General features: G+C 37.6%; 1 long non-coding RNA gene across 4 annotated transcripts in view; it reads left to right on the top strand.

The window, feature by feature from the left end:
• Positions 1–24,558, top strand: part of LOC134484709 (uncharacterized) — a 39,819-nt gene extending 15,261 nt beyond the window's left edge. For 2 of the 4 annotated variants that reach the window (XR_010062394.1, XR_010062396.1), the window contains exons 2-3: positions 19,628–19,685; positions 22,128–24,558. This is a non-coding gene — a long non-coding RNA (uncharacterized LOC134484709). The other 2 variants (XR_010062395.1, XR_010062397.1) reach the window with 2 other exon arrangements.
• The last annotated feature ends 1,853 nt before the right edge of the window (positions 24,559–26,411 follow it).

The raw sequence follows: 26,411 nt of genomic DNA, 5'->3' as shown, positions 1-26,411 counted from the left end.
CTTCTTCCTCTTCTTCTTCTTCTTCTTCTTCTTCTTCTTCTTCTTCTTCTTCTTCTTCTTCTTCTTCTTCTTCTTCTTCTTCTTCTTCCTCCTTCTTCTTCATCTTCGTCTCCTTTTCCTCCGTCTCCTCCTCCTTGTCTTCCTCCTGTTCCTCCTTCTTCTTCTTCCTCTTCTGCTTCTTCCTGCTCTTCTTCCTCCTCCTCAATCTCTTCTTCTTCCTGTTCTCCTTCCTCCTCCTCTTCTCCTTCTCCTCCTCCTCCTCCTCCTCCTCCTCCTCCTCCTCCTCCTCCTTCTTCTTCTTCTTCTTCTTCTTCTTCTTCTTCTTCTTCTTCTTCTTCTGCTTCTTCTTCTTCTTCTTCTTCTTCTTCTTCTTCTTCTTCTTCTTCTTCTTCTTCTTCTTCTTCTTCTTCTTCTTCTTCTTCTTCTTCTTCTCCTCCTTCTCCTCTCCCTCTGGTTTGATGTGTAGGTCCTTGATTCACTTTGACTTAGGCTTTGTACATGGTCATAAAAATGAGATAATTTGCAGTCTTCTTCATGCTGATTTCCAGTTGAACCAGAATTATTTTTGGAAAATGCTATGTTTCTGCCTTTGAATGGTTTTTATCTACTTTTCCAAATATAAAATGATATGTGTGTGGGTTCATTTCTGTGTCTTCACTTCTATTCCACTGGTCTATCCATCTGTGTCTTTACCAATACCATGCAGTATTTATCACTATTGCTCTGTAATACTGCTTGAGTTCAAGGGTGATGATTCCCCCAGAAGTTCTTTTCTTGTGGAGGATAGTTTAAGCTCTTCTAGTTTTTTCTTATTCTAAATAAATTTGGAAATTTCTCTTTTTATCTCTATTAAAGAAGTGAGTAGGAATTTTGATGGAGATTGCATTGAATGTGTAAAATTAAATTGATTGGCAAAATGGTCATCTTTACTATATTAATCCTGTCTATCCATGAGCATGTAAGCTCTTTCTATCTTCTGAGATAGTATTCAATTTCTTTCTTCAGATACTTGATCTTTTGTCATACAGATCATTCACTTGCTTGAATAAACTTAAACCAAGATATTTTATATTATTTGGGACTATTGTGAAGTGTGTGATTTCAATATTTTCTTTCTCAGCCTGTTTATCCATTGAGGAGAGGAAGGCTACTGGTATGTTTGAGTTATAATTTTATACCCTGACACTTTGATGAAGTTATTTATCAGGTTAAGAAGTTCTCTGGTGGTACTTTTGGGTCACTTAAGTATATACTATCATATCATCTGCAAATGGTGATATTTTGATATCTTCCCTTCCAATTTGTGTCAGTTTGACCCCCTTGTGGTCTGGTTTCTCTGACTATAACATGGAGTCCTGTTTTGAATGAGTAGGGAGAGAGTGGGCAGCCTTGTCTAGTCCCTGATTTTAGTGGGATTGCTTCAAGTTTCTTTCCATTTAGTTTGATGTTAGTTACAGGTTTCCTGTATATTTCTTACACTATATTTTGATATGAGCCTTCAGTTCGTGATTTTGCCAGGACTTTTATTCACATGGGTTGTTGAATTTTGTCAAATGCTTTCTCACCATCTAATGAAATGACCTTGCTCTCCTTATCTTTGAGTTTGTTTACATGATGGATTACATTTATGAATTTTCCTATATTAAACCACCCTTCCATCCCTTGGTTCAATCTACTTGATCATGATGGATGATTTTTTTGATGTGTTGTAATATTCGGATTGCAAGAATTTTATTGAGAATTTTTTCATCAATATCCCTAAGGGAAATTGGTCTGAAGTCCTCTTTCTGTGCTGAGTCTTTGTGTGGGCTAGGTATAAGAGTAATTGTGGATTCATATAAGGAATGTGGTTGTGCTCCATCTGTTTCAATTTTGTGGAAGAGTTTGGACAGTATTAGTATGAGGTTATCTTCCATTCTCATTTCCCTGCTTTCCCTATACCTAATTCCTGCAAAGGCCACTCCCTTCCCAACCTCCCCTCTCATTCAGTTTCCTCTCTCCCGCCATCCTCCTCAATATCAATTCTGCTAACTGCATTTTAAAGTCAATATTTAGGAAAAAACACTGAGAAAGTATAGGAAGTATCCCATAAGCAATTGTGGTTGATGTTTTGTCAAGATATGAACATATTTAATTTAATAGTTGTCAAAATTACTACATATACTGTTAGAAGAGACACTGTCTTCATTACCTTCAACATGAAGGAAAACCATTTATATATTCTTTTAAGTTATACAAGGGCATCTGTTAAAGGAGTAACACACATCACACAACTTTATTACTCTGAAAGCTCTCTTTATTGCATATATTTACACAATGAAAAGTACAAAGGCTTAAACTCATGTGAGTGTACTTTGTTTCAAAGTTAAAGTTTAGATATACAGGTTGATGACAACAGCCATCTCAGACTCAGAGGGGTTAAATACATAAGGGAATCATCTATTACCTTACCTTTCTTCTTTCCTTTATTCCTGATTAAGACTCCTCTCATTTTCAGCCCCTGCTGTGAGAGATGGATCAGAAAATGCCTGAGAGTCCACAAACCAGAATCCATCTATAGGAAAGAAAAAAGACTACATCTACAAATTGTACACGCACTCAAAACTTGTTTGTAGATCTTAACACTTGAAATAAAATGCAAAAAGAAACCCATTTTCTAGGATATTACAATATACAGGAAATGGTACCTGTAGGAAGCATTCTCAGGGGATTTTAAACTTCTGCACCTAAGAAGGAAACTGCCTCCATGAAGGAGAAGATTTTTTTCTTTGGCAAGAAAGTCAGTCTGTCTCTTGACAGTTGTGCAGTCTGTTCATCACTAGAGCAACGGTGATGCTTTATGAATGTGAATAGATAAACACATACCAGTTTTCACTTCTTCAAATAATTTCAAGAAGAACCTGAAAGAGAATATATAATGTTCCACAGATGAAATATGGGAATTTAAATTAGCCAGCATAAATATGTTGTTAAAATTTCTGCCTTTATTAATTTTGACTATTTCTGCTATGAATAATAAGATGGTTATGTAATGTCTACCAATCCCCAAAGCCTGAAACATTGTGGAAAACTGTCTTATTTCTCCCCAACTTGGTTTTTGATCACCCTACTTTTCATTGCCCATCTAAATTCTCTGTTTCTCATGTAGATCTGAGGACTATGTGAGGATGTCACTCTCATGTAGAAGACCAAGGAACTTTCTGTACTTGCATGTATTTACTCATGGGAGCATGCAAATAAATCTTTCAGTTTCAAGAACAAAATCGTGGCTGTCCAAGACCCACATGAAACAAAATCTTTCTTTCTGCCATCAATGAACTTTAGCACACTGGTAACAACACAGATAACAATATAATGGAATAGTCCTGTAATAATAATAATAGTGATGATGATGATGATAATGATGATGATGATGATGATGATGATGATGATGATGGAAAAATCCCCTCGAGGGATCACGTTATAAGGAAAATAAATATTGAGATGTGTTTTTTTTTAAGTGATATTGTATCCAGGAAAGCAATTTTCAATAGGACAGACTCCTCTCACATGAAAATCACTCAAACTGTCATGGCTTCACAGAGAGAGTTGAGAACCAGAGTGGTCTTTTAGGACAAGAGAAAGATTCGCCAACATTCTATAAAGAAAAGCAATCCAGACATTCTGTGTGAGGATGGTTAGCTTATGCATGGCTAACACACACAACATATACACAAACACACAAACACACACACAGACACATATGTATGTACACACACACAGATACACAGAGACACACAGAAAGAGACATAGACAGTTAGACAAACAGACATTCACACAGAGAGACTGACAGTCACAGACAAACACACAGACACAGACACACATACACAGACACAAACACACAGACACACACACGTATACACACAAATATACAGAAGCACAGACACAGAGAGGATAACCAATAAACAGATACACACACAGACACAGACAGACACACACACACACACAAACACACTTATGTACACACACACACACACACACACTCACACACACACACACTCATCTCTTGTCTCCTACCTAGAGTGTCCAGGTGCATAAAACGTGTGAAAGGATGAAGTGGACCCAGGAAACAGTTAGTCAGCAGAATATTGGTCTGCGTGCAAGTGAATTTTGGTGTCTTCCAAGGATTTCAGTGCCACAGCTCTGTTAGAAGGTATTTAGGGACACGCTATGGTTGTGTGCATATAATTTACTCAGGGTCAAGAGGGCTAAACGAACCTTGGAGAGCAGGAAGGGGTTTTTGTGTGCACTTACATCAGTTGCAGGCTTAAGGTACCAGGAAGTCCTCTATTGCTATATCTTTATAATCTCTGACCCAGCATCGGTCTGTTGTTCAGTGATCTCCATTTTTCCTACTCAGAAATCGACTCCACTGAATGTGCCCCATACCCAACCCTGAGGTCCTACTTGCTCGATTTCAAAGGATTGCAGGTTCATGTTCTGCATTCTCTGTCAGAATAAATCCTCAGGAACGTGGCCCTCTAGACATCATGAATTAACCAGTGCTTCCATCGAGTTTCTGCATTAACCTGTATGTCCTCTATTTCTGGCCAGTTCTCTCTACACCCCGCTATCCCTCCATCTTCCCCTCTGAACTTCTGCTCCTGTCCTCAGTCGCACTCACTCACTCACAGAACCTGTTCCAGTTTTTCCTTTCAGATAGGTCGATGCTTTTCTTCTCAAGGTGCCTTCTCCTTTCCTTTGTCCTCTCTGCATTTGTGGATTGTAGATGGAATATGATTTATCTCACAGCCGATACCATGCATAGGTAAACGCCTGCCATGTTTGTGTCTCTAGGTCTCATTTCCCTCTTGGGCTGATTTTTTTTTTCTAGTTTCATCTATTTTCTCTTTGGCTTCAGGATATCATGCCTCGACCACTATGATGTCATTCCCCCACCCCTATGATGTCATGCCCCACCCCCATGATGTCATGCCTTGGCCCCTTGTTAGAATGGTTGTATATATTCACCAGGTAACATTCTGAATTCTGCCCTGTCACCAGACTCCTCCAGGCACCCACCATTTACAGTTCTTCCTCCTATCCTCTCCCCTTCTACTCTTATTGAGTAGAGGACCCCTCTGGGTACACCCCGTCTCCTGGCACATAAAGTCTCTGCAGGACTAGACTCATCGTCTCCCACTAGGTCCTGAAAACGCAGCCCGGGTAGGAGAACAGGATCCACAGACAGGCGACGGGTTTACTGAACTCATGTGAGAACCATTGTGCTCCTCTACCTCTCTCAGTCCTTCCCTCAGCTCTTTAGTGAGACTCACTGAGCACTGTCTGATATCAAGCCCTGTGCCTGTGCATCTGTATCAGTCGGCTGCTCTGTTGAGTCTTGCAGAGGACAATAATGCTACACTGCCGTCTGCAAACATAAGAAAGGACCATTAATAATGTCAGTGTTTGCCGTCTGCCCATAGGATAAGTCTCACATCCGGCCACTTTTCCTTTGGCCATTTCCTCATTTCCTCTTCCATCTCTCTCCGTGTGTCTCTTATAGAGGGGGCAATTTCTGGGTCAAAATTTTGGGGATGTGTTTGGTTCCTTATCCTTCCACCTTGGGTCCTCTGTGGCTACAGAAATTGACCATTTCGGTGTCCGTATCCCCACTGTTACGAGTCTCAGCTAAAGTCACCCTCATGGACGCCAGGGTATCCTCACCCATCCCAGATTGCTGGCAAATCATAGAGATAGTACCAACCCTGGACAGTCACTGATTTCAGTTTATTCTCTTGGCGCTCTGTCCCTCTTGCTCATCTCTCCCAAGAAATGATTCTCAAACCCTATTTACCTTCCCATCCCCTCAGTCACCCAATCCTTTCCTTCCAACTGCCTCTTCTCATTACTTTGTTCCTCCTTCTGAGTGAACTTCAAACATTTTTCTTGGCCCTTTCTTATTGTTTATCCTCTTTGGTTCCATAGAACTTAGTGTGTGAATTCTGTACTTAATGGCTAATACCCTCTTTTAAGTGAATATATACATGTTATTTTGGGTCTCAATTACTTCATTCAGGACAATACTTTCTCACTCCATTTCTTGACCGCAGCTTCTCAATGTCCTTATTTTTCTTTCTTTTTTTTTTCTTTTTTTCAGAGCTGGGGTCCTTATTTTTCATATGTGTATAGTATTTCATAGTGTAAATGAACTAAATTATCTGTAGCCACTGTTTGGTTGAGGGGCATCTGGCTTATTTCTATTTTCTGTTCATTATGAAGAAATCCACTAGGAACATGATGGAGCACATGTACTCTCTGCATGGCAGAGGTCTTTTCAGATATAAGACCAGGTGTAGTATAGCTGGGTCTTTAGGAAGATTATTCCCCATTTTCTCACAATCCACTGGACAGATATTGATAGCATTATACAGATTTGCTCTTCCCAAGCAAATGCAATTTGTATCCTGATATTTATTTGCTTCCTCAAAGGAGGTCTCCCCCCACCAACTAGCCCTCTATCATGGACACTGGTGATCACATATGAAACTTCTTCCCATTTTAACCGGTCAGTAAATGCTAGAGCCTATTACTGATAGCCGGAGGGGAAAGTTGGTACCGGAGGTATGACAGTGGGGTTAGGTAGAGAGGCAGAAGAGGGTAAGAGGGGAAGGGAGAGGACTGAAGAAAAAGAGGAGGAAGTAATGATGGAAACAATCCATGTGGCCTGAAGAATGCACATGTAGCAGGGGTTTGATGGTTGGAGTATAAGTTATGATAACATTAGATCTACCCAATACACGTTTATAGATTATAATTATAATAACCAAATTGTGTGTTTTCTTTATGGGTCATTGGGTTTGGAAATTCCAACAAGCTTTCCTCAACAGTATTTCTGAATCAAATTTTCTGTTAATAGAGATCACCCCTTGTAGGGGCTCTAACCATTGCTCCATAGTCCAGTAGATACAGCTGTTTCTTCCTCAGTCATGTCTCTTGTATTTTCTGTGGATATCTGTTTCTTCAGTGATCCATGCCCACTGTTCCTTTTTCTCAAGGTTTTCAATGATCTCACCCAGAGGAGTTTCAGGTTTCTCAACTTGTTCCACTTAGTTAACTGCAGCTTCACAATGTCCTTATTGCTCATACCTGCATATTATTCCACTTTAAAAATTTTCTGATAACAGTGAACCGTCGTGAGTAGGCTAAAATTTCCCAAGAAAACATTAAACATTCAGTCTCTAAATCTAGATCTCCTCATCCCATTATGCTTGCTTTGCCTGAATGGCCATGGCATGAGCAGTTTTTTCTTAGGGACATCAAAGCCATTTCCTTCTCCAGTAATGGCTGCCATCCCTCTGTCACAGGTTTTTACCCTGGTTATTTTTGGTGATTGATGTGATTTAGAAATTGTAACACCATCTGCATGGTAGAAAGCCAGAGATGTTTCAGGTTGACCCTGCTTCCACAGCCAATGATGTCACATGTGCACAATGAGCAACCATGTGACACCCAAACAGCAAGATGATGTCATCTTTGACTCCACATGTGACTGCAAAATTGCCTCTTCTCCTGCATGCACCTTGGCAACCATGTCATCCTGACTGCAAGATAGGAACTTTGAATCTACACCCAAAATTAAGATGGCCTCTTTAACTCTCTTAATCCTACCCGTCTGTGAGCATGGGAGGTCTTTCTGTCTTCTGCTACCTTCCTCAGTGTCTCTTTTCAGAGACTTGGAGTTCACACCAGATATGCTTCTGATGTGCTAGGTTAGAGTTAATTTATATTTCATAATATATATATATATATATATATATATATATATATATATATATCCATTGTGATTGGCATGTCTTCCATAATTTCTTCTCAGCCTCTCTGTCATTTGCATGGCATATTATTTTCATTTAATTTTTCATCCATCCACTTGGCTGAAGGTGTTTTTCATATGTAGGTCATTTCTGGTAAAACTTTTGGATCACATATGTTCACTATTATATGATGTGTGAATGGCGATACACTGAGTTCTCCTTTTGCGATATCATCCCCTTGACCTCCTTTGGTTGTCTTATTGCTCTAGCTGGGAATTTAAGGACTTTACTGAAAAGATGCTGCGAGATGTGCACTCTGTTCTCATTCTCCAATTTAGTAGAATTGCCTTTTGCTTCCCTACCCCTTATTTAGATATTAACTGTTGGCTTGCTATATTGCATTTTGTGTAATATTTTTTGTATTTATTTTAGTATTTTATTACATTAGGTATGTGCCTGACATCCCTGGTCTCCCTGAGACCTTAAATATGGAACGACGATGGATTTTGTCAAAAGCATTTTCAGCATTTAAGAGATAGTCTTGCATTTTTTCCTTCTTTCTTTAATTCTGCTCCTTCACACCATTGAGTAATAGTGAATATTAATAATATTAATAAATCATATTAAATATGTTAATAATTAATATATTATTTTTGATATATTAATGTAATATATCCGTTACATTATTATATCAATATATTAATTTAATATAGTAACATAATATATTAATATTAATTATATTTACCTTATTCATATAATAATTTAATGTATAAATACATGTTAATATTAATATAGTATATTAATATTAGTTATATATTATGATGTTAGGATATAACAATTTAATATGTTACTTTATTAAAATATATATGTATTTTATTAAAAAAATATATATTATGATATGCAACTACCAAAAAGTTAAATCCAAGGGGAGCTCCCACGTTAATTTGAAGTGCAGAGGGCACAATTTTTTTTTCAGTTAAGTTTGTTAATATGGTGGATCACTTTAATGGGTTTTCATAGATTGATCCACTCCTGCATCCTCAGGAGAAAGCTTACATGATTGCACTGAATGGCAGTTTGAAATGCTTTTCATTTTGTTTTTGAGCATTTTACCTAGTATTTTTTCCACCATTGTCTGTAAAGAAAATTCGTCTGAAATTCTTTCTTTGTTGAATCATTTTGTGATTTCGGTGTCAGGGCGACAGTGGTGTCGTGGAATCTGTTTGGTGATTTTCCTTCTGTTTCTGTGTTTTGGAGTAGGTTGAGAATTCTTTGAAAATCTGGTAGAAGTCTGCGCTCAATGAAACTGGCCCTGAGAATTTTTCAGTGGTTAAACTTTCAATTACTGTTTGTGTCTTTTTAGGGGTTGTACAGCTATTTACATAGTTTATCTTACCTTAGTTTACCTGTGGTCAGTGTTATCCATCTACACAAACATCCATTTAATTCAGAGATTCTAATTTTGTAGAAAGCAGGTTTTTGAAGTGAGACCTAAGGATTCTGTGACTTTCATCTTTGTCTATCGATGTGTCTCCCTCTTCATTTCTGCTTTTGTTATTTGGATGCTGTCTTACCTCGTATTACATTATCTATTTAAGGGTTTGTCTGTCTGGTTGATTTTCCCAAGGAACTAGCTCTTGTTTTTGTTAATATTAGTATTCTTTTTGTTTCTGGTGGATCACTCTCACCCTGAGTCTGATCACTTCTTTCTATGCCCTCCTTTAATATGTGTTTGCTTCTTTTTATTCTAGAGATTTCATGTGTGCTGGGAAGCTGCTAGTATGGGGTCTCTCCAGTTTCTTTATAAAATTGCTCTGTGCTGCATGTGCACGTTCCTCTTACACTGCTTTCCTTATGTACCTTAAGTTTGGAGACAATATGCCATCATTATCATTGAATTCTAGGAACTTTTTTTTTTTCAAGTCTTCTCTGAACTTGTGGTTCTTCAGTTGCAAGCTATTGAATATCCATGAGTTTATAGACTTTTTGTTATTGTTGAAGTCCAGTTTAAATCCATGGTGATCTGAGAAGATCCAATGGTTAGCACAGTCTTTCTGTGTCTGTTGTGACTTGTTTATTGAGGGTGAACATGATCAGTTCAGGATAATGTTCCATGAGGTACAGAAAAGATAGTGTGTACTTTTGTGTTCATGTGAAATATTCTGTAGATATGAGTGAGGTCAGATTAATTGAAACCCCTGGCAGTTATATATTCTATTTTTATTGTTTTATTTTTAGTTTCTGTCTCAATGGCCTGCCCTTGGTGAGATGGGACATTGATGCCTCCCACTATTAATGTGTGAGGTTCGATGTGATATTTGAGCTTCAGCAATATTTCTCTCACCAATGTTGCTACTTTTGTCTTTGGGATATAGACATCCAGAATTGAGATGCCATTTTGGTGGGTTTTTCCTCTAATAAATATGAAGTGTCCTTCCCCTTCTCTTTTGATTACTTTTGTTTGGAAGTCTTATTGCTGGATGTTAGAATGGCTACACCATCTTGTTTCTTGTTTTATTTCTTGGAAAACATGTCCCAACACCTTAGTCTAAGGTTATGTCTATCTCAATTGCTGGAGTGTGCTTCTTGAATGCAACAGAATGACAGATCCTGTTTTTACATCCATTATTTTAACCTCTGTCCTTTTGTTGTTGAATAGAGGCCACTAATGCTTAACGGTATTAATGACCAGTGATATTAACTTCATGCTATTTTGATGTTGTGGGTGCAGGGTTTTCTTGCTTGCATGTATTTTGGTTTTTTGTTTTTTGTTTTTTTTTTTTTTGGGGTGGGATGTTTGAGTGTGTATGTTAGTATAAAATCTGTTCTGTAGGGTGAATGATTTTTTTTTGTTTTCATGTTGTTTTTGTTTTTTTCGGGGGGGGTTGTTAGAGTATGCAGGCGAGTACTTCCGTAGGTTATGCTGGGTAATTTTTAATTTCTAGTCGGAGGTTGGGATGGTTCAAATTCTGAAAATCCATCAGTATAATCCACTATAAGTGAAACTGAAGGAAAAAAATTACATGATAATCTCATTAGATGCAGAAAAAGCAATTCCAGCCCCACTTCATGATAAAAGAGTGTGAGTGATAAGGGAGACAAGTCCTATGGAGAAACATAGTAAAAGCAAGGGAGAGGAAACCTGTAATGACCGTCAAGCTAAATATAAAGAAACTTAAAACAATTCATTAAAGTGAAGGACAAGGTAAGGCTGCCCACTCTCCCTATTCAGTATAGTATTTGAAATTCTATCCAGGGTAAAAGCATGGTTCAAATTTGGTTCTGACATGGAGTATTGCCAAGTGCTGTGAAGGAGGAATGGCACAACATTTTAAAAATCCTGGGGTATGGCCCACTCTTTAGAACAGCCTCATTGCTCTTTGGTGAGTCATAGCCCCAAGGACCAACTGTACTGAGAACTTCATGCAGCGTTTCGCTCGGTTGTTCCCCTCATATCTCTCTAATTCTAAGAAGTACATAAAAATCCTCCTGGAGCTTACCACCACTCAGGGAGCAACATCATTGGCATTTGCAATAATAGTGGTCGAGGTCTTTTAGGAATTTCCTCTGTGGAAGACCAATGCTTCCACCATCACCAAAGGAAATGTAGAATAATTAGTGACGACCAGCACCCTTAAAAAGCATTTGGAAAAATAAAATTGTTTGTTAAGCTGGCTAACATGTTTTAACTACTGCCTCTGATGTAAAAAAAAAAAAATTAGGGAACAATTTGAAGTTCGAAAAGACAGGGACTTTTTAAGGCCAGGGATCAAGAACAATGGTGGCACAGGCTAATGGTGTGACTGTCACACATGCTGGACTGTTGAGGACTGATTTCTGTCCCAGTTGTACCCTCAGCTCTCTGATAGGATTTAATAAGGATTGACAATCACAGGTGTGCATTCTGATCATTTAAAGTAGATATGACATTTTTATACACATATTTAGATTTGTGCTTTTTAAAAGATTCTTATTAGAGTACTTTTAAAGATAAATGATACAATATCAACCATTTCTCTGTAAATTCAAAATGCTGCCTACAGTGAAGGGAAACCGAATGAGAAAACTACTTTGCTTACTCTTTGTTACTCTATAACAAATTGCTTACTTATGAGCCTTGTTGGCCTTGGGAGTAATTTGTTTATTTTACGTGTATTATGTAATATTTCTTCTCATACACTATCACTCTTTTCAGCATCAAGCATGAGAAGAAACTAGAACATTATCACATTTGCAGTTTTACTTGGCTTGAAAGATTTCACTAGGATATCAAAGCTATTTGCTGTGGTTTGCCCTGAAGTTATCTGTATTTTGATGCTAATTCCACTGCCCCAAGGACAGCTGCCTACTCATGTACTCAGAACTCAGGTGACTTCACCAAAACCACCTCCCCATTGAATTTGTAAAGTACAGGTGTGGGGCAGGTACATGATAGAAGGAGGCTTTGGGAGTAATTTGTTTTCTTTACTTGTACTATGTAAAGAACTTTTCTTTACCATGTAAAGAAGGAGGTCATTGGAGGAGAAGGAAGAATGGGTGATAGAGATGTTTGAAGAAAGAGGAGGAGACTGGAGGAAAAAGGGGAGATAGGAAGAGGAGAGGGTGAGAAGTCATGGCAGGTGAGGTAACATTTATGGTCTGTGTATTTACAGGTTATTATTAATGTTCCTAAGGGATGGATGGTAAAGGGCTTTGTATATTTAAGTGCGCAATTATATCTTAGCAATTGGGTCAAAATTTTTGTGATGTGTGTCTTCTATGTGAGGGATTGAGTATAGGAAAGTGTGTGGCGGCAAGGGACACTGGGCTGACAGGGAGTAGGGATGTGTTTTCACCAAGATATCTACCTATTATATTAGGACACTACGGTGCTAGTGATAGCATGGTAAAAGACAAGTTTTCTTTTTTTTTTACAACAACAGATGGCAAAACAAGGTGATGGGCAAGAATCCACTAGTAATCAAAAAGTTGAGAGAATCTTTTTATTTTCTAAGTAAGAGGACACCTGTGCCATATTAATTCTTGATAACTTAAGAGCAGAATATAAAACCATAATGGGGAAGAAGCAAGGGCTGACAGGCTGTTGGTCCCCTGCTGTGTGATAAGTAATGGCAGTTCAGAGAGTTAAGAGATTAAAGCTGCTTTTTAATGAGAGTTGTTTAGTAAGTCTTTCAGGATACACATTTTCTTTTTAACATAGGCTCCACAGGGGAATTTTGTGTGGAAATCCTAGTTACACAAGATACTTCTTCTATTAAGGTATTATTAACAAGTTATTAAGTTTTATTTAAGAAAGAAGAGAGTAGAGAGATTACCTGAATCAGGTGGGGATTTTCATCTACTGCTCAGAACTTAGGGAAAAATTAGGCACTACCAAGTAGAGAGTTTTGATGAAATGTCTGTAACAACAGGGAAAGTGAATGCAGACATATATTGTAGAAGTTATTAACGATAAAGAAAAATCTGTGGCTTCAGGTAGAGAGCTTAACAGACTGAGATATTTTGGGCAAAAGTCCTTGTTTGAAGTTTTCTTATTGATATTAGAATTGATAGAAGGTATTTGATTAGTTTTATGAATTATCCCACTATATGGCTCGTTGATGACGCTTAGCGATGATTTGTGGTTACTTTTGATATTTACAACAATAGCAAGTTCAAATTCTCTTAACATGGGCTCCATGGGAACTTTGGGTTTATTTCCTGATATCACCAAGTACTGAGTTATATCAGACTCATTTTATACATAAATTCCTTTTTTAAAAATTGTTTAATCTTCAGGATGGGTGTGACTTTGAGTTTTATGCTTATATTATTACTCTGGGAGAGAGTGCAAGATACAAGCTTCTCTGGTTTCAGATTAAGAAACAGAGTATTTTGGAAGAAAGATTTTGTCCTTGTGTTTTTAAAAATTGTGATTAGGATTCTGGAAACCTCACAGAGTCATACTGATCAGGTTTGATATCAGTAGACGGCTATCAAATATATATTCGGGAGAATCAAACAAAAGATATATCGATTCTTAACCTTTTTCCTGAGAGTTGTATTTTGTAGAGTGTACCTACTTGGAATCCTGGTTTCAGTGAATTCCAGCTGGGTCCAGTCAGGACATATCGGCTATCGCATTTGTTTCATTTTTCCTACCCCCTACACCTAAGGATATCTCAACGCCCATGTACAACTTGAAGAAGTTATGTTGGATCCGTTGTCTCAATTACCTGGAATTTGTGGGGTGGAGCTGGAAGTGGTTATTCTAAAGATGTTTTTATAAAGAATTGAAAATTGGTTGAAATTTAGCAGGGAGGAATAAGCTAGATTTAGTTACAGTCATAATCGTATTTGGTAACTAAGCTTAATCTTATCTTTGTTTGGGTATAGAAATAATTTGAAAAAATTTTAAAATTACAAGAGCCAGTTCTATTATTTTTGTCATTACACACTTCTGAGTTGATTAAACCTGTGAGTTAAGATTGAAATATTAAAGTCATGCATCTGACTTTGTAAGAGTACTATCAAGAAAAAATTAAGATATAAAGACAACAGTCCAGATTGTCTTAGATAGATAGATGCTTTTCAAAAATGTAAGAAATCCACAAAATTTGAGATTTAAAGTTATTACTTATCTTTTGTTGAGTCATATCTTCTCCTAACTGTTCCCCTTTGGCAAATTTAATGAAGAATTTGAACATCTCTACCTCCAAATGAGGCAATACTTTGTGGCTAGGCAGTCACTGGAAAAAAATGCCTGTTTCATATGCAGATTAATACTATCCAGAAAAGGACAAATTATGCAGAGGATTTGAGGGATAAACCCTGCCAATACAGGGTAATCAGCCCTTCCAAGTCCGCCTTTCAATAGGCTGTCAGTTGATCTTGTGTCAGAAGGCTGAAGACTTAAGCTCACATGTTGCTAACAGGGGATTGTGCTATTGGAGATTTGTCTCTACAACCTCTCAGTTCTAGAAGCCCTCTAAGACATCCTATGTGTATAGATATTTGGTCACTCTCAGATTTCTGACGGGGTAGGAGACTGATTATAGCCTCATTGCTTATCAGGCTGTATAACTCTGAATATACATATTTTACTGGATAGTTATCAGATAGTATACAAGCTAGCCTAGACATAATATAGATTTTAAGCCTTTCTGAAGCTGGAATGAAGAACTAAATGCTCTTTCTAACTGATATAGTGACAGACTGGGTGTTGAGTATATCAAATGCTTTATAAATTGTAGAATAGTAATAATCTTACTCAATTGATATATATAAATGAAAAGTCTGTTTAACTGGACAAAAAGGGGGAAACGTTGTTTACACTAAAGTTATCTGTATTTTGATGCTAATCCACTGCTCCAAGGACAGCGCCTTGTCCTGTACTCAGAACTCAGGTGAATTCTACAGAACAGATTTCACATTAAATTTGTGAAGTACAGGTGAGGGGCAGGTACAGGATAGAAGCAGGCCTATCATTGGAAGAGAAGGAAGTATGTGCAGGAATGAAGTTTGAAGGAAGTAGAAGAGACTAGAGGAAAAAGGAGAGACAGGAAGAGGAGAGGGTGAGAAGCCATGGCAGGTGAATTTAAGATACTGCTCTGTGTATTTACTGGTTGTTATTATTGTCCCTAAGGTATGGATCGTACCAGGCTTTGTATGCTTATGTGGGCTACTATATCTTATCAATTGGGTCAAAGATTATTGTGTTGTGTGTTCTTTCATGTGAGGTTTTGAGTGTAAAAACATGTGTGGCAATAAGAGACACTGGGCAGCTGAGGAGTGGTGATGTATTCAACCAAGATATCTAGCAGAGACTTGGGAAACTACAGTGCCAGAGATAGCGGGATATAAGACAACTTTTTTATTTTTATATTTTTGCAACAACACATTCACTTCTGTATTTGACATGCTCTTTTTGTGTCACTTAGGGAAGATCTATATCTGGTTCCTGACAGAATGTGCTTCTTAGGTTCATCAATCTTATCTAGTTATCTAGTTTTGGTGGCTGAATATATATATATATATATATATATATATATATATATATATATATATCGGTGGTTCCTACAACTATGAGATTACGTGCAATTTTAACTAGATTCTGAGCATGGAATGTCAAGAAGGTAGAATCCACAAACGGCAATGCCAAATAGACTCGCTCCTATTCTTATGACCCTAATGAAGTTGAGGTTTCATTGGACCTCTAGTTCTTCCCTCCCTGCCAATCCTCCTGTATCTTATCTTTGGCGTGAAGAAAGAATCATTTTAAAACATCCAAAACCCTGAAATCTCACCCTTGGAACACGACAAGGTTGATATTACAGAGATCATATTTAATGGGACTACATAGTCCACGCAGTCCTTTGATTTACTCAGGCAGTTATTTCTTTGCATAAAATAAAAATTTGGGAGTTTATCATTTTAAGTAGGTACACAATATTTACACTGTTAAATTCACTTCATAGCTTAGCCACGTTTGTTGCCAAAATCATTGCCAAAAAACTGGAATTTGAAAACAGAATACTTGAGTACACATTCAGGAATATCTATAAAGACCCCTTTCAAGGAATGAACAATTAGAAAATGAAATACAATATTCACTCAATTAAACATCTGTAAAGAAATAATGGCCTGTGGGAAACAGGGAAAAAATAGGAAATTGATCTGTTTGTCAGAGGAATGGAACTGGGAATAGAATTATTATCCAAAAGAATCTCCTACATCCCATGTTCCTAGATCTTTTCTACTCAATACAAGCCCCTAACTGAGTTTCTCCATGTAGAGCCTGTAACCACTGATGAAGCAAAGTGAAGTTTCCAGCTGTAGAGAGATGTAGTACATAAATGTTACCAATGTGTCACAGTAGACATTCCTGGAAAATGCAAACTCGAATCTGGTCAATGTAAGGAAAGCTATTTAGGAGGTAGGCCATGGCAGTTCTCACTGACATCATCATTTGACCCTCCCTGAAAAATTTCTTGTACCCTGGAGAGCCCTAATTTTGTGATGTCACAAAAAACTGCATCACATATATTCCTGCAGTACCTCTAGGGATTACTAAGTGGCCTCTATTTCAGTGCAAACAGCCATTTGGAAAAGAGAACAAAGAGGATGTATATAACAAAAATGAGTAGAAGAAAGTTGGCTTTCTGTTTTAGTTTGAAAAAAATGAAAAAAATATGTGGTACATGGGAAAGTGCAGTGAGTGCTGTGTAGGGGTTGTGAGGGTTCACTGAACACATGAGCCTTCCACATATGGGATTCAGGAAGTGGGAGCCTCTTAGTAGCAACTGGATTTCCTTGCTCGTTATGGTTCCTGAAAGTCAGAGGTTTTTTTTTTTTTTTTAATCATTAATTTCATTATTCCAAAAGTCAGGTGTTGGGATGGGTACAGCTTTTTTTTTTTTTTTTTTTTTTTTTTTTTGAGAGCACATGGCTTCTATTTTTTCTTCCAGAAGGAAAACATCCTGAGGAGGAAGGGAAAGACAAGTATTGTATCCTCAGCTCAGAGTAAACTCCTTCATGTACATGATTTCTACACTGTAGTTTGTGTCTGACACTGATATCTGGGAGGGAGAAATGCTTCTAGTTCAGACTTAATCATATCAGTCTTTCCACTAGTGTTATGCTGACTACCATTCCCTAACAGTGTCCCTCTAGATTTCTGAATCAATATGTCTGATTACCTTGCAGTTTTATTTACTTTTATCTCTTTCATAATTTTTTTTTAATTTAAGCTAATTTTAATATTTTTTGGATATTTCTATATCTACATTTAAATGTTATTTCCTTTCCCAGTTTCCTCTCCATAAGAGACCTAAATTTTTCCATTCCTTGACATTTAAACCACCCTTACTCTCCCTTGACATATCCTTGAACTGGGAGTCAAACCTAGGGAGGACCTTCCTTTGGTGTCCACCAATGCCATCCTCTGCTACATATGCAGTTGGAGCAATAGGCCTGTCCATTTACAGTCTTTGATTATCTGTATAGTACCAGAAAGTTCTTGTTCATTGTTCTGATGGGGTTGATAGCCTCTTCAGCTCTTGTAATCCTTTCTGAAAATTTATCAACAAGAGGTCCGTTTACAATTCTCTGGTTTGCCACTAGCATTCACTTCGGTAACTGACATGCTCTAGTTGTGTCTCTCAGGGAAGATCTATAACCTGTTACTGGCAGCATGCACTTCTTAGCTTTATTAATCTGAATCGTATCTAGTTTTGGTGTCTGATCTATTTATCTATCTATCCATCTATCTATCATCTATCTATCTATCTATCTATCTATCTATCTATCTATCTATCTATCTATCTATCTATTTACGCATATATTTATCTATCTATCTCTGCCTCTGTCTCTAGCTCTATCTCCTCTCTATCTCTATATATCTATATCTATTTATCTATATCTATTTTTATATATATGTACATATATTTGATGGCTTATACATCTATGAAGTTAGTTGAAATTTTAACATGGATTCTGAGGTCCTAGGTCAAGAATGGAGAATCCACAAATGCCAATACCAAATATACTCCCTCCTGTTCTTATGCGCCTATCGATGTTGAGCTTTTACTGGGCCTCAAGCCATTCCTCTCCCTTCCCATCATCCTGTATCTTTTGTATGGCCTGAAAAAAGAATCATGGTAAAATATCCAAAAGCCTGAAGTCTCACCCTTGGAACACAGGAAGGTAGATATTCCAGAAATGATACCTAATGGGAATACAGAACCGCATGCTATTGTCCATGCTGTCCTTTGATTTACTGATGTCAGGTAATTTTTGCATAAAATAAAAATTTGGGAGTTTATCACTTGAAGTAGGAACACAATATTTACACTATTACATTCACTCTTTAATTGGCCAGCTTTGTTGCGAAAATCATTGCAAAAAACTAGAATTGCAAAACAGAATTTTTGAGTACATATTCAGGAATATCTATAATGTGCCCTATCAAGGAATGAACAATTAGAAAATGAAATACAAAATCCACTCAATTAAATATCTGTAGGGAAACAATGGCCTTTGGGAAACAGATAGAACTTAGGAAATTGAACTGTTTGTCACAGGAATGGAACTGGGAATAAAATTATAATCCAGAAGATTGTCCTACATCTCATGTTCCTAGATCTTTTCTACACATGCGAAACCCATAATAACTTTCTCCATTCAGAGCATGTAACCACTAATAAAGCAAAGAGAACTGTCTAGCTTTAGAGTGATGTTCTACATAAATGTGTCCACTGTGTCAAAGGAGACACACCTGGAAAGGTCACCTTAGAATCTGGTCAATATAAAGAAAGCTCTTTAGCAGGTAGGCCATGGCAGTTCTCAGTGACATCATCATTAGGCTGGCCCTGAAAAATCTCTTGTATACTGGAGATCCCTAGCTTCTCCTGTGATGTCACAGTGTTTTCCAGACTGCAACTGCCTCTCAGACATTCATTCAGTACCTCTAGGGTTTATTAATTGGCCTTTATTTCAGTGTAAACAGCTATTTGTGAGGAAGATCAAAGAAGATGTAGATATCAGAGATGGGGAGAAGGAAGTTGGCCTAGGAAGTTTTAGTTTAAAAAACGAAGAAATATGTGGTACATGGGAAAGCACAAGGAGTGCTGTGTAGGGGTTGTGAGGGTTCACTGAACACATAGCCTTGATCTGAGCCTTCCCCATATGGGATTCAGGAGGTGGGAGCCTCTCGGTAGCATCTGGATTTCATTGCTTGTTATGGTTCCTGGAAGTCAGAAGTTGTTTATCATTAATTTCTTTATTCCAAAAGTCAGGTATTCGGAAGTTTACAGTTGTTTTTCTGAGAGCTAATGGCTTTCATTCTTTTTCCCCAGGAAAAATAGTCCTGAGGAAGGAGGGACAACAAGTATTGTATCGTCATGTCATCTCAAGGTAAACTCCTCCTTGATTTGGATTCCTATAGTGCACTTTGTTTCTGACACAGATATCTGGGACAGAGATGTGCATCTAGTTCAGACATCATAATCTCAGTCTTTCCACTAGTATTTCTCTGATTACCATTCCCTGACAGTTACCCTTTAGATTTCTGTGTCAATATGTGTGATTCATTGACAGTTTTCTTTTCTTTTAACTCTATCATTTCTTTAGGAATTTTTATTGTGTTTCTAATTGGATACTTCTATATTTACATTTCAAATGTAATTTCCTTTCTCAGTTTCCTGTCCATAAGAGCCCTAACCTGTCCCCTTCCCCTTTTTCAATAACCCCCCTTACTGCCTCTTGACAGTCCATTGAACTGGGAATCAAATCTAGGGAGGACCAAGGGCCTCTTTTTTCATTGGTGTCACGAAGGCCATCTTCTGCTACATTTGCAGTTGGAGACATTGGTCTGCCCATGAGCAGTCTTTGAATATTGATTTAGTACCAGAAAGGTTTCGTGTATTGGCATTGTCCTTGTGGGGATTAAAGCCCCATTCAGATCTTGTAATCCTTTCTCAACATTTACCAACAAGAAGTCCATTTTCAGTTCATGGGTTTGCCACTATCATTTACCTCTGTATTTCACATACTCTAGCAGTGTCTCTCAGGAAATGTCTATATATGATTCCTGGCCGATTGCAGTTCTTAGGTTCATCAATTTTATATCATTTTGGTGCCAGATGTGTGTGTTTGTGTGTATTTATATATACACACTTTTGGTGACTCCTACAGCTAGGTGGTTCAGTGGAATATTAACATAGAATCTGCCAAACTAGGTCAAGAATGTAGAATTCAGAAATGACAATGTCAAATAGACTCCCTCCTGTATTATGAACATATTGAGTTTGAGGTTTGACTGATAAACATGTCATTCTTCTCCCTGCCTATCCTCCTGTATCTAAGGTTGCTACTTAAGGACGAATAATGATAAAACATCCAAAACCCTTATTCTGGCTATGGGAACACAGGAAGATAGGTAGTGCAGGTTTGATATCGAATGGGACTAGAGAACCGAATTCTGTAGTCCATGTTGCCCTTTGCTTTTCTGATGCCTGGTAATTTTTACATAAAAGAAGCTTTTAGGAGTTTATTAATTGAAGTGAGTACACAGTACTCACACTGTTATGCTCACTCTATAGCTGGGCACACTTTGTTGCCAAAATCACTTTGTTGCAGATAATGGAATAGGAAAAAAGAATTTTTCAGTACACATTCAGGAATATTTATGAAGTCCCCTGTCAAGGAAAGTACAATAAGAAAGTGATATACAATATTCATTTAATTAAAGGTCTGTAGGGAAAATACTGGCCTTTGTGATACATAGATAACCAAGAAAATTGAACTCTATATCTCAGGAATGAACCTGAGAATAAAAACATTATCTAGAAGAATCTTCTACACTAGATGTTCCAAAATCTTTTCTACCCATGCCAAGCCACTGACTACCTTTCTCCATCCCAAGTTTGTAACTGCTAATAAAGCAAAGAGAAGTCTCTAGCTTTAGAGAGATGGAGTACATAAAGGTTTCTACTGTGTCACATGAGACATACGTGGAATGGGCACCCTTGAATCTGGTCAATGTAAGGAAAGATGTTTAACAGGTAAGCCATGGCACATCACAATGACATAATCAGTAGGCCCTCCCTGAAACATCTATTGAAACCTGGAGAGGACTAGCTTCTTCTGTGATGTCACAAGTGTTGTCGTGACTGCAACTCCCTTCAGATATCCCTTCAGTACCTCTAGTGTTTACTAATTTAACTCTAATCGAGAGTAAACAGTCATTGTGGAGTGAGAAGGAAGAGGATGACGAGATCAGAGATGGGAAGAAGGAAGGTGGTCTTCTGTCTTGTTATAAAAAAAGGATGAAATACATGGTACTTCGGAAAGCTCAGTGAGTCCTTGTAGGAGTTGAGTAGGATCACTGAAGAGATAGACTTGTTCTGAGCCTTCTGCATATGGGAATCTAGAGCTGCGAGCCTCTCAGAAACATCTGGACTTCGCAGTTCTTATGGCTCCTGGAAGTCAGAGTTTTTATATCATTCATTTCTTTATTCCAAATGCCAAGAATTTTGAAGGTAACAGATGTTTTACTGAGAGCTCATTGCATTTATTCTTTTTGTCAATTATAAAAAGGTCCTAAGTAAGAAATAAAAGGCAAGTATTGTGTCCTCTGCTCAGAGTAAACTTCTCCATGCTTTGGATACCAATAGTGCAGTTTCTCTCTTACACTAATATCTTGGAGAGAGAAGTGCTTCTAGTTGAGACTTCATGATCTCAGACTTTCCACTAGTATTTCCACTGACTAACACTTTAGATTTCTGAGTCAATTGGTGAGATATACTTGCCGGATTCCTTTCTTTCATTTCTTCCATTTTTTCTTTATTTTTTTAGAAAAACTCTCAAAACTCATCCTGGCTGACAATGTAGATTAGACGCATCAGATGAAATGAATTGAAAAACTCTCCTGGGAATGAAAGTGGTAAGGAAATCACATTGATGTATCCTAAATGCAGTGCTAAGAGCAATATTCAGACTAGTCTGTGGAGATGCTGCTGTCATCAGAGACCACAGACAATTAGTGGAGAATGATTCAGCATTAAACTGGGAATGGAAGATGATGGTTGATATTGTTCTAGTAGATCTCACTACATTAAAAAGTGTTTCTTCCAGATAACTGAATGATTATTGTAAAGCAAATCCCGGAATGAACTTATGAGACCCACCATCAGCCTGTCAAATAATGTGCGAAAGAAGAAATCTGTGTCTCTCCAGGGACAAATTGTTGCTTTCAAACCAACAGTAAAGTGTCCATTCTATGAATGATACATTGATATATACACATTATAGAAGGATGGATACAGAGTTTCTTCAGGTCCATGAATGAGGTATTCAGCAGTTGACCTGGAGTAGCAATGAGGGTAATTTTTGCCAACTCTTCAGACTTGAGCTCCTTCACTAGGATCCCCATGATTGAAGAAAAGAACAAACTTCAGACAATTTGTCTCAGATTTTTATGTAGTTAAGATTTCCTGGTCTTGGACCTAGGAAGGAAGGATATCTTGCTTTCCAATTCTTGTTTATCCTATAATCCTCTCTGCTGCATTCATGCAAATAGATTACTGTGCATTTCTTTAATAGGTTACAATTGCTATTTTAATTATGTTGCCAAGAACTATAGAAAAAAAGAAGGACTGTATCAAAGCATCATATGAAAATACGACTAAGGTAATGTGGCCATTGGAAATTTGTAACTGACCTGAAACTCTTACTAGAGACAAAATGCCATAAAAGGTCTTCTCTAGATATCTGGTGTAGTAGTTGGTGTTCCCCAACAGACAGTAAAGGATGAATCTCTCTGTACAGAGAAATCGGACTAGTCACAATGATCACAGACTATGGAACACATAATTTAACAATGACTGACTATTTTTAAAGTCCTAGAATCCATTAGTTTATTAGTCCAAAAGGAAAGATGTCTTATCTGGTCATTGACATATGGATAAATATTCAGTATGCAGGTTCTAATGTCTATGAGGATTTGGTATCACTGTGAGTGCAAAAATGAAAAAGTAAAGGCTTCTTTCTTCCATGTTTTCTACGGGGATTCAAATAGAATGCATGGTTTAGAATACATTGGGTTTGCCATTCTCAAACAGACCAATATCTTCAACTGAACATTCTTTTCTTGGAAGCTGCACCCTGTCAGCATGGCTCACGTGTATGTGAACTGCAAGATCTAGTCTGGGAAGGCGGTCCTGTTCATCGATCCAACCTGCCCCTAATACTGAAATACCCAAGACTTCCTCAATCAACTCCTTTGCAAACATGGTCTTCTGGGATTTGAAGACATTACATCTACTAACAACACCAATGCAATTCAAGATTACTTTCAACAGCTCCCTGGAGTGAGAATTGTTCCTTGGGTCCTTATATGTAGAGAAAGACTGCATAGGCAGACACAGTGATCTAATCTACCTGCAACAGAATGAAGAGATGATGATGTGGCTGAAGCAGATTGGAGCTCTGCATTTATTAAAGGGATGGCAGTAAAAGCCCATGCTGACAGCAGACATTCAGACATGCTGAAGCCATGATGAGACTTGATGTTTGTCACAGATGATGTCAGTATTTTCTTATGACTGGGATTTTCAACAAATTGGCTTTCATTCTATTCCTCATTCCAAAAAATCTGTTGCTGTAGGCCTCAAACCATGGGGTAGGGAAACTTAAGAGACAACAGAGGTTTGATAATCCAGTCTTCATTCACTGACTTGTCTCTACCTCTAAGTCCATGTTTCACAATCCAGTGCATTTAAATCTCCAGGGAATCAGTTACTGTTTCTCTACCATGCTGGTCTGCTGAAGTCATTTTACAGAAGTCCACTTCCAAGTAATTATTAAAGCAATGAATATTTTGAAGTTGTTTATGATCTACACACAGGCTTTTTACGCCCCAAGCATGTACCATCCCACTTCTGCATTTGCAGCTCTCAGCCAGTGTTCTCGACCTATCCATCCAGCAACCCTTAGATTCCACACTTTGTATGAGGATAATATTTGAAAAAACAGAAGAATAGCTGTAGCATAGTTGTTCTTCTCTGTAGCCATATTAACACAGACGGCAGAGCATATGATGCATTCATCTCTGTTTGTAGTGTTTAATTCCCCGTAAAGTCCCAAACAATTGAGAGTTGATTCTGTCAGAGTACCAGCAAAGTCAAAAAGGAAATGCAAAATTTCAGAATTCTCCTTCCAAAGATGTTTTGAAAGAAGTTGTTTGCAAAACACTGTCTTAATAAATTTATTCCATTCTCACTTTGATATTTTGCTTTGATGTCTTGAAGTGATGTTTAATTATCACTGAAATGCAGGTCCCCTCTATAGTCTCCAGTATGAAGAATTCATTCCTCAAAAGGATGTATCTGCAGATGCCTGAAAAAATAATAGAAAGAATATTTCTTGATAAAGATCTAGGTTAATGTTGAAACATCCTACCACAAAGATAAATATAAGAAGTTCATTTGACATTGACCTTATGTTATGCAGAAATTCTTCACATATTCCCTCTATCGTTGGGGTTTAATTAATCTCCAATGAATAGTTGACAATGAAGAGTAGCCTTTAGAATCATTTTACCCTTTTCAGTAATAGTTTTAAGCAAATGGAACACTAAAAGATCACAAAGAAGAAATGGTTATAATCAAAAGATACATGTGGGACAGTCTAACTCTCATGGTCAAGATGACTTTGCACATGCTCCTTATGGTCATGGATTGCTCTCATAATACTCTGCAGAAGGTTGTTCCTACTGCCTCACTTTAAGCTCCAGGAATTACAAGCTACCAGAGCTGTTCAAGTTCCCTTACAATGCACTTGAAAGCCACATATGCTTAGGAACTTTTGATGTGCTTTAGCTCTATTGTCAGGTTTTTTTAAGCCTCTACCAAATAGCAAGCTGTCCTTTTTACCCCCTTCTCAACACCTCTAAATCTGCCCTAACTCAATTTCTCAATTGACATTAGTCATAGCTCAGCACCCCAAATATGCACTCATCTTACTGTGTTTTTAACATCCTGCCTGCTACACCAATGGCCACTCCATACCAGATCTCACATGACTGGTAACTCTTGCTCCACCCTAAATCCTTTCTCCACCCTTGTGTCTACTAGCCTGTTGGTAGAAATCCACACAACTGATTGGCCAAGAGCATCTTTATTGAACTATACAGAATCAATTTGGGAACAGGACCTTCAGTGTTCGCAGGAAGATTCCCGATCTAAGAATCAAAACGATAGCAAACAAGACTCAATCCATGTCTCTGGTTTTGGGAGGGAGATAGAGCACTTAGATTCAGAGTTGAAATTTAAATAATTATAATATATATGTAGTATTAATTATGCCAGGATAAAAGGATCCAAAAAGTGGAAATGGGCAACATTAAAGGCAAGAGAAAAATCCCTAGTACAGCAAACAATGTGGACCTGTTAGAAAGACTGGTCTCTTTCCAGCCATCTGAATTTGTACTTGAAATTCTTCTAACCACTCTTGATCTCTGCATGTAGAAAAGAACAAAAAGAAAAAGAAAACAAAATAAAACAAAAAATCATTAAAATGAAACCAAAAGCAAAAGAAATAGCTAATCAACCCAATCCTAAAAGAAGAGGACCGAGTGAAGATTGTTTGAGGTTTTCATTTTCAACTACAACAACAAGCCACCAATAGCTTTCAATGCAAAAATTATTCATTATTTTATTTGAAACTTCTCTGTCGTTCAAAGAAACAAGGTTTATACGATGCAAAAACAGAAAACAGAAACAAATCATACTGTACAGCTCACCACTCATATTACTATGGTGACTGTGGGCAATGCGGAGAATACGTGTTTGACAACGGGTCTTGTGGTTTTCTATATGCTGGCAATATCTATGACTCTGATATGAGTTAGAGTCATCACAAAATCATCACTAAATGAACTGCTCCTTTTCTTTGGAGCACAAGATGTGGCAAACACTTGACTGACTATGATTTGTAATTTGGACCTAGCATCTGTAGTAAAGCTAAGGCATCTGATGGAAAATCCTCCACCAAAACACTGGATCGTCAATGTTGTTGCCAACCAAAAACCATGTCCTGAGTCTACCCTGCAATCTCCAGAAGAGGTTTCAAAATGTCAAA

Source organism: Rattus norvegicus, assembly GCF_036323735.1.
Source record: "Rattus norvegicus strain BN/NHsdMcwi chromosome Y unlocalized genomic scaffold, GRCr8 chrY_unlocalized_33, whole genome shotgun sequence".
Taxonomy (NCBI): domain Eukaryota; kingdom Metazoa; phylum Chordata; class Mammalia; order Rodentia; family Muridae; genus Rattus; species Rattus norvegicus.
Note: the sequence above shows the minus strand (reverse complement) of the source record. Positions and strands in the feature narration are given on the sequence as shown.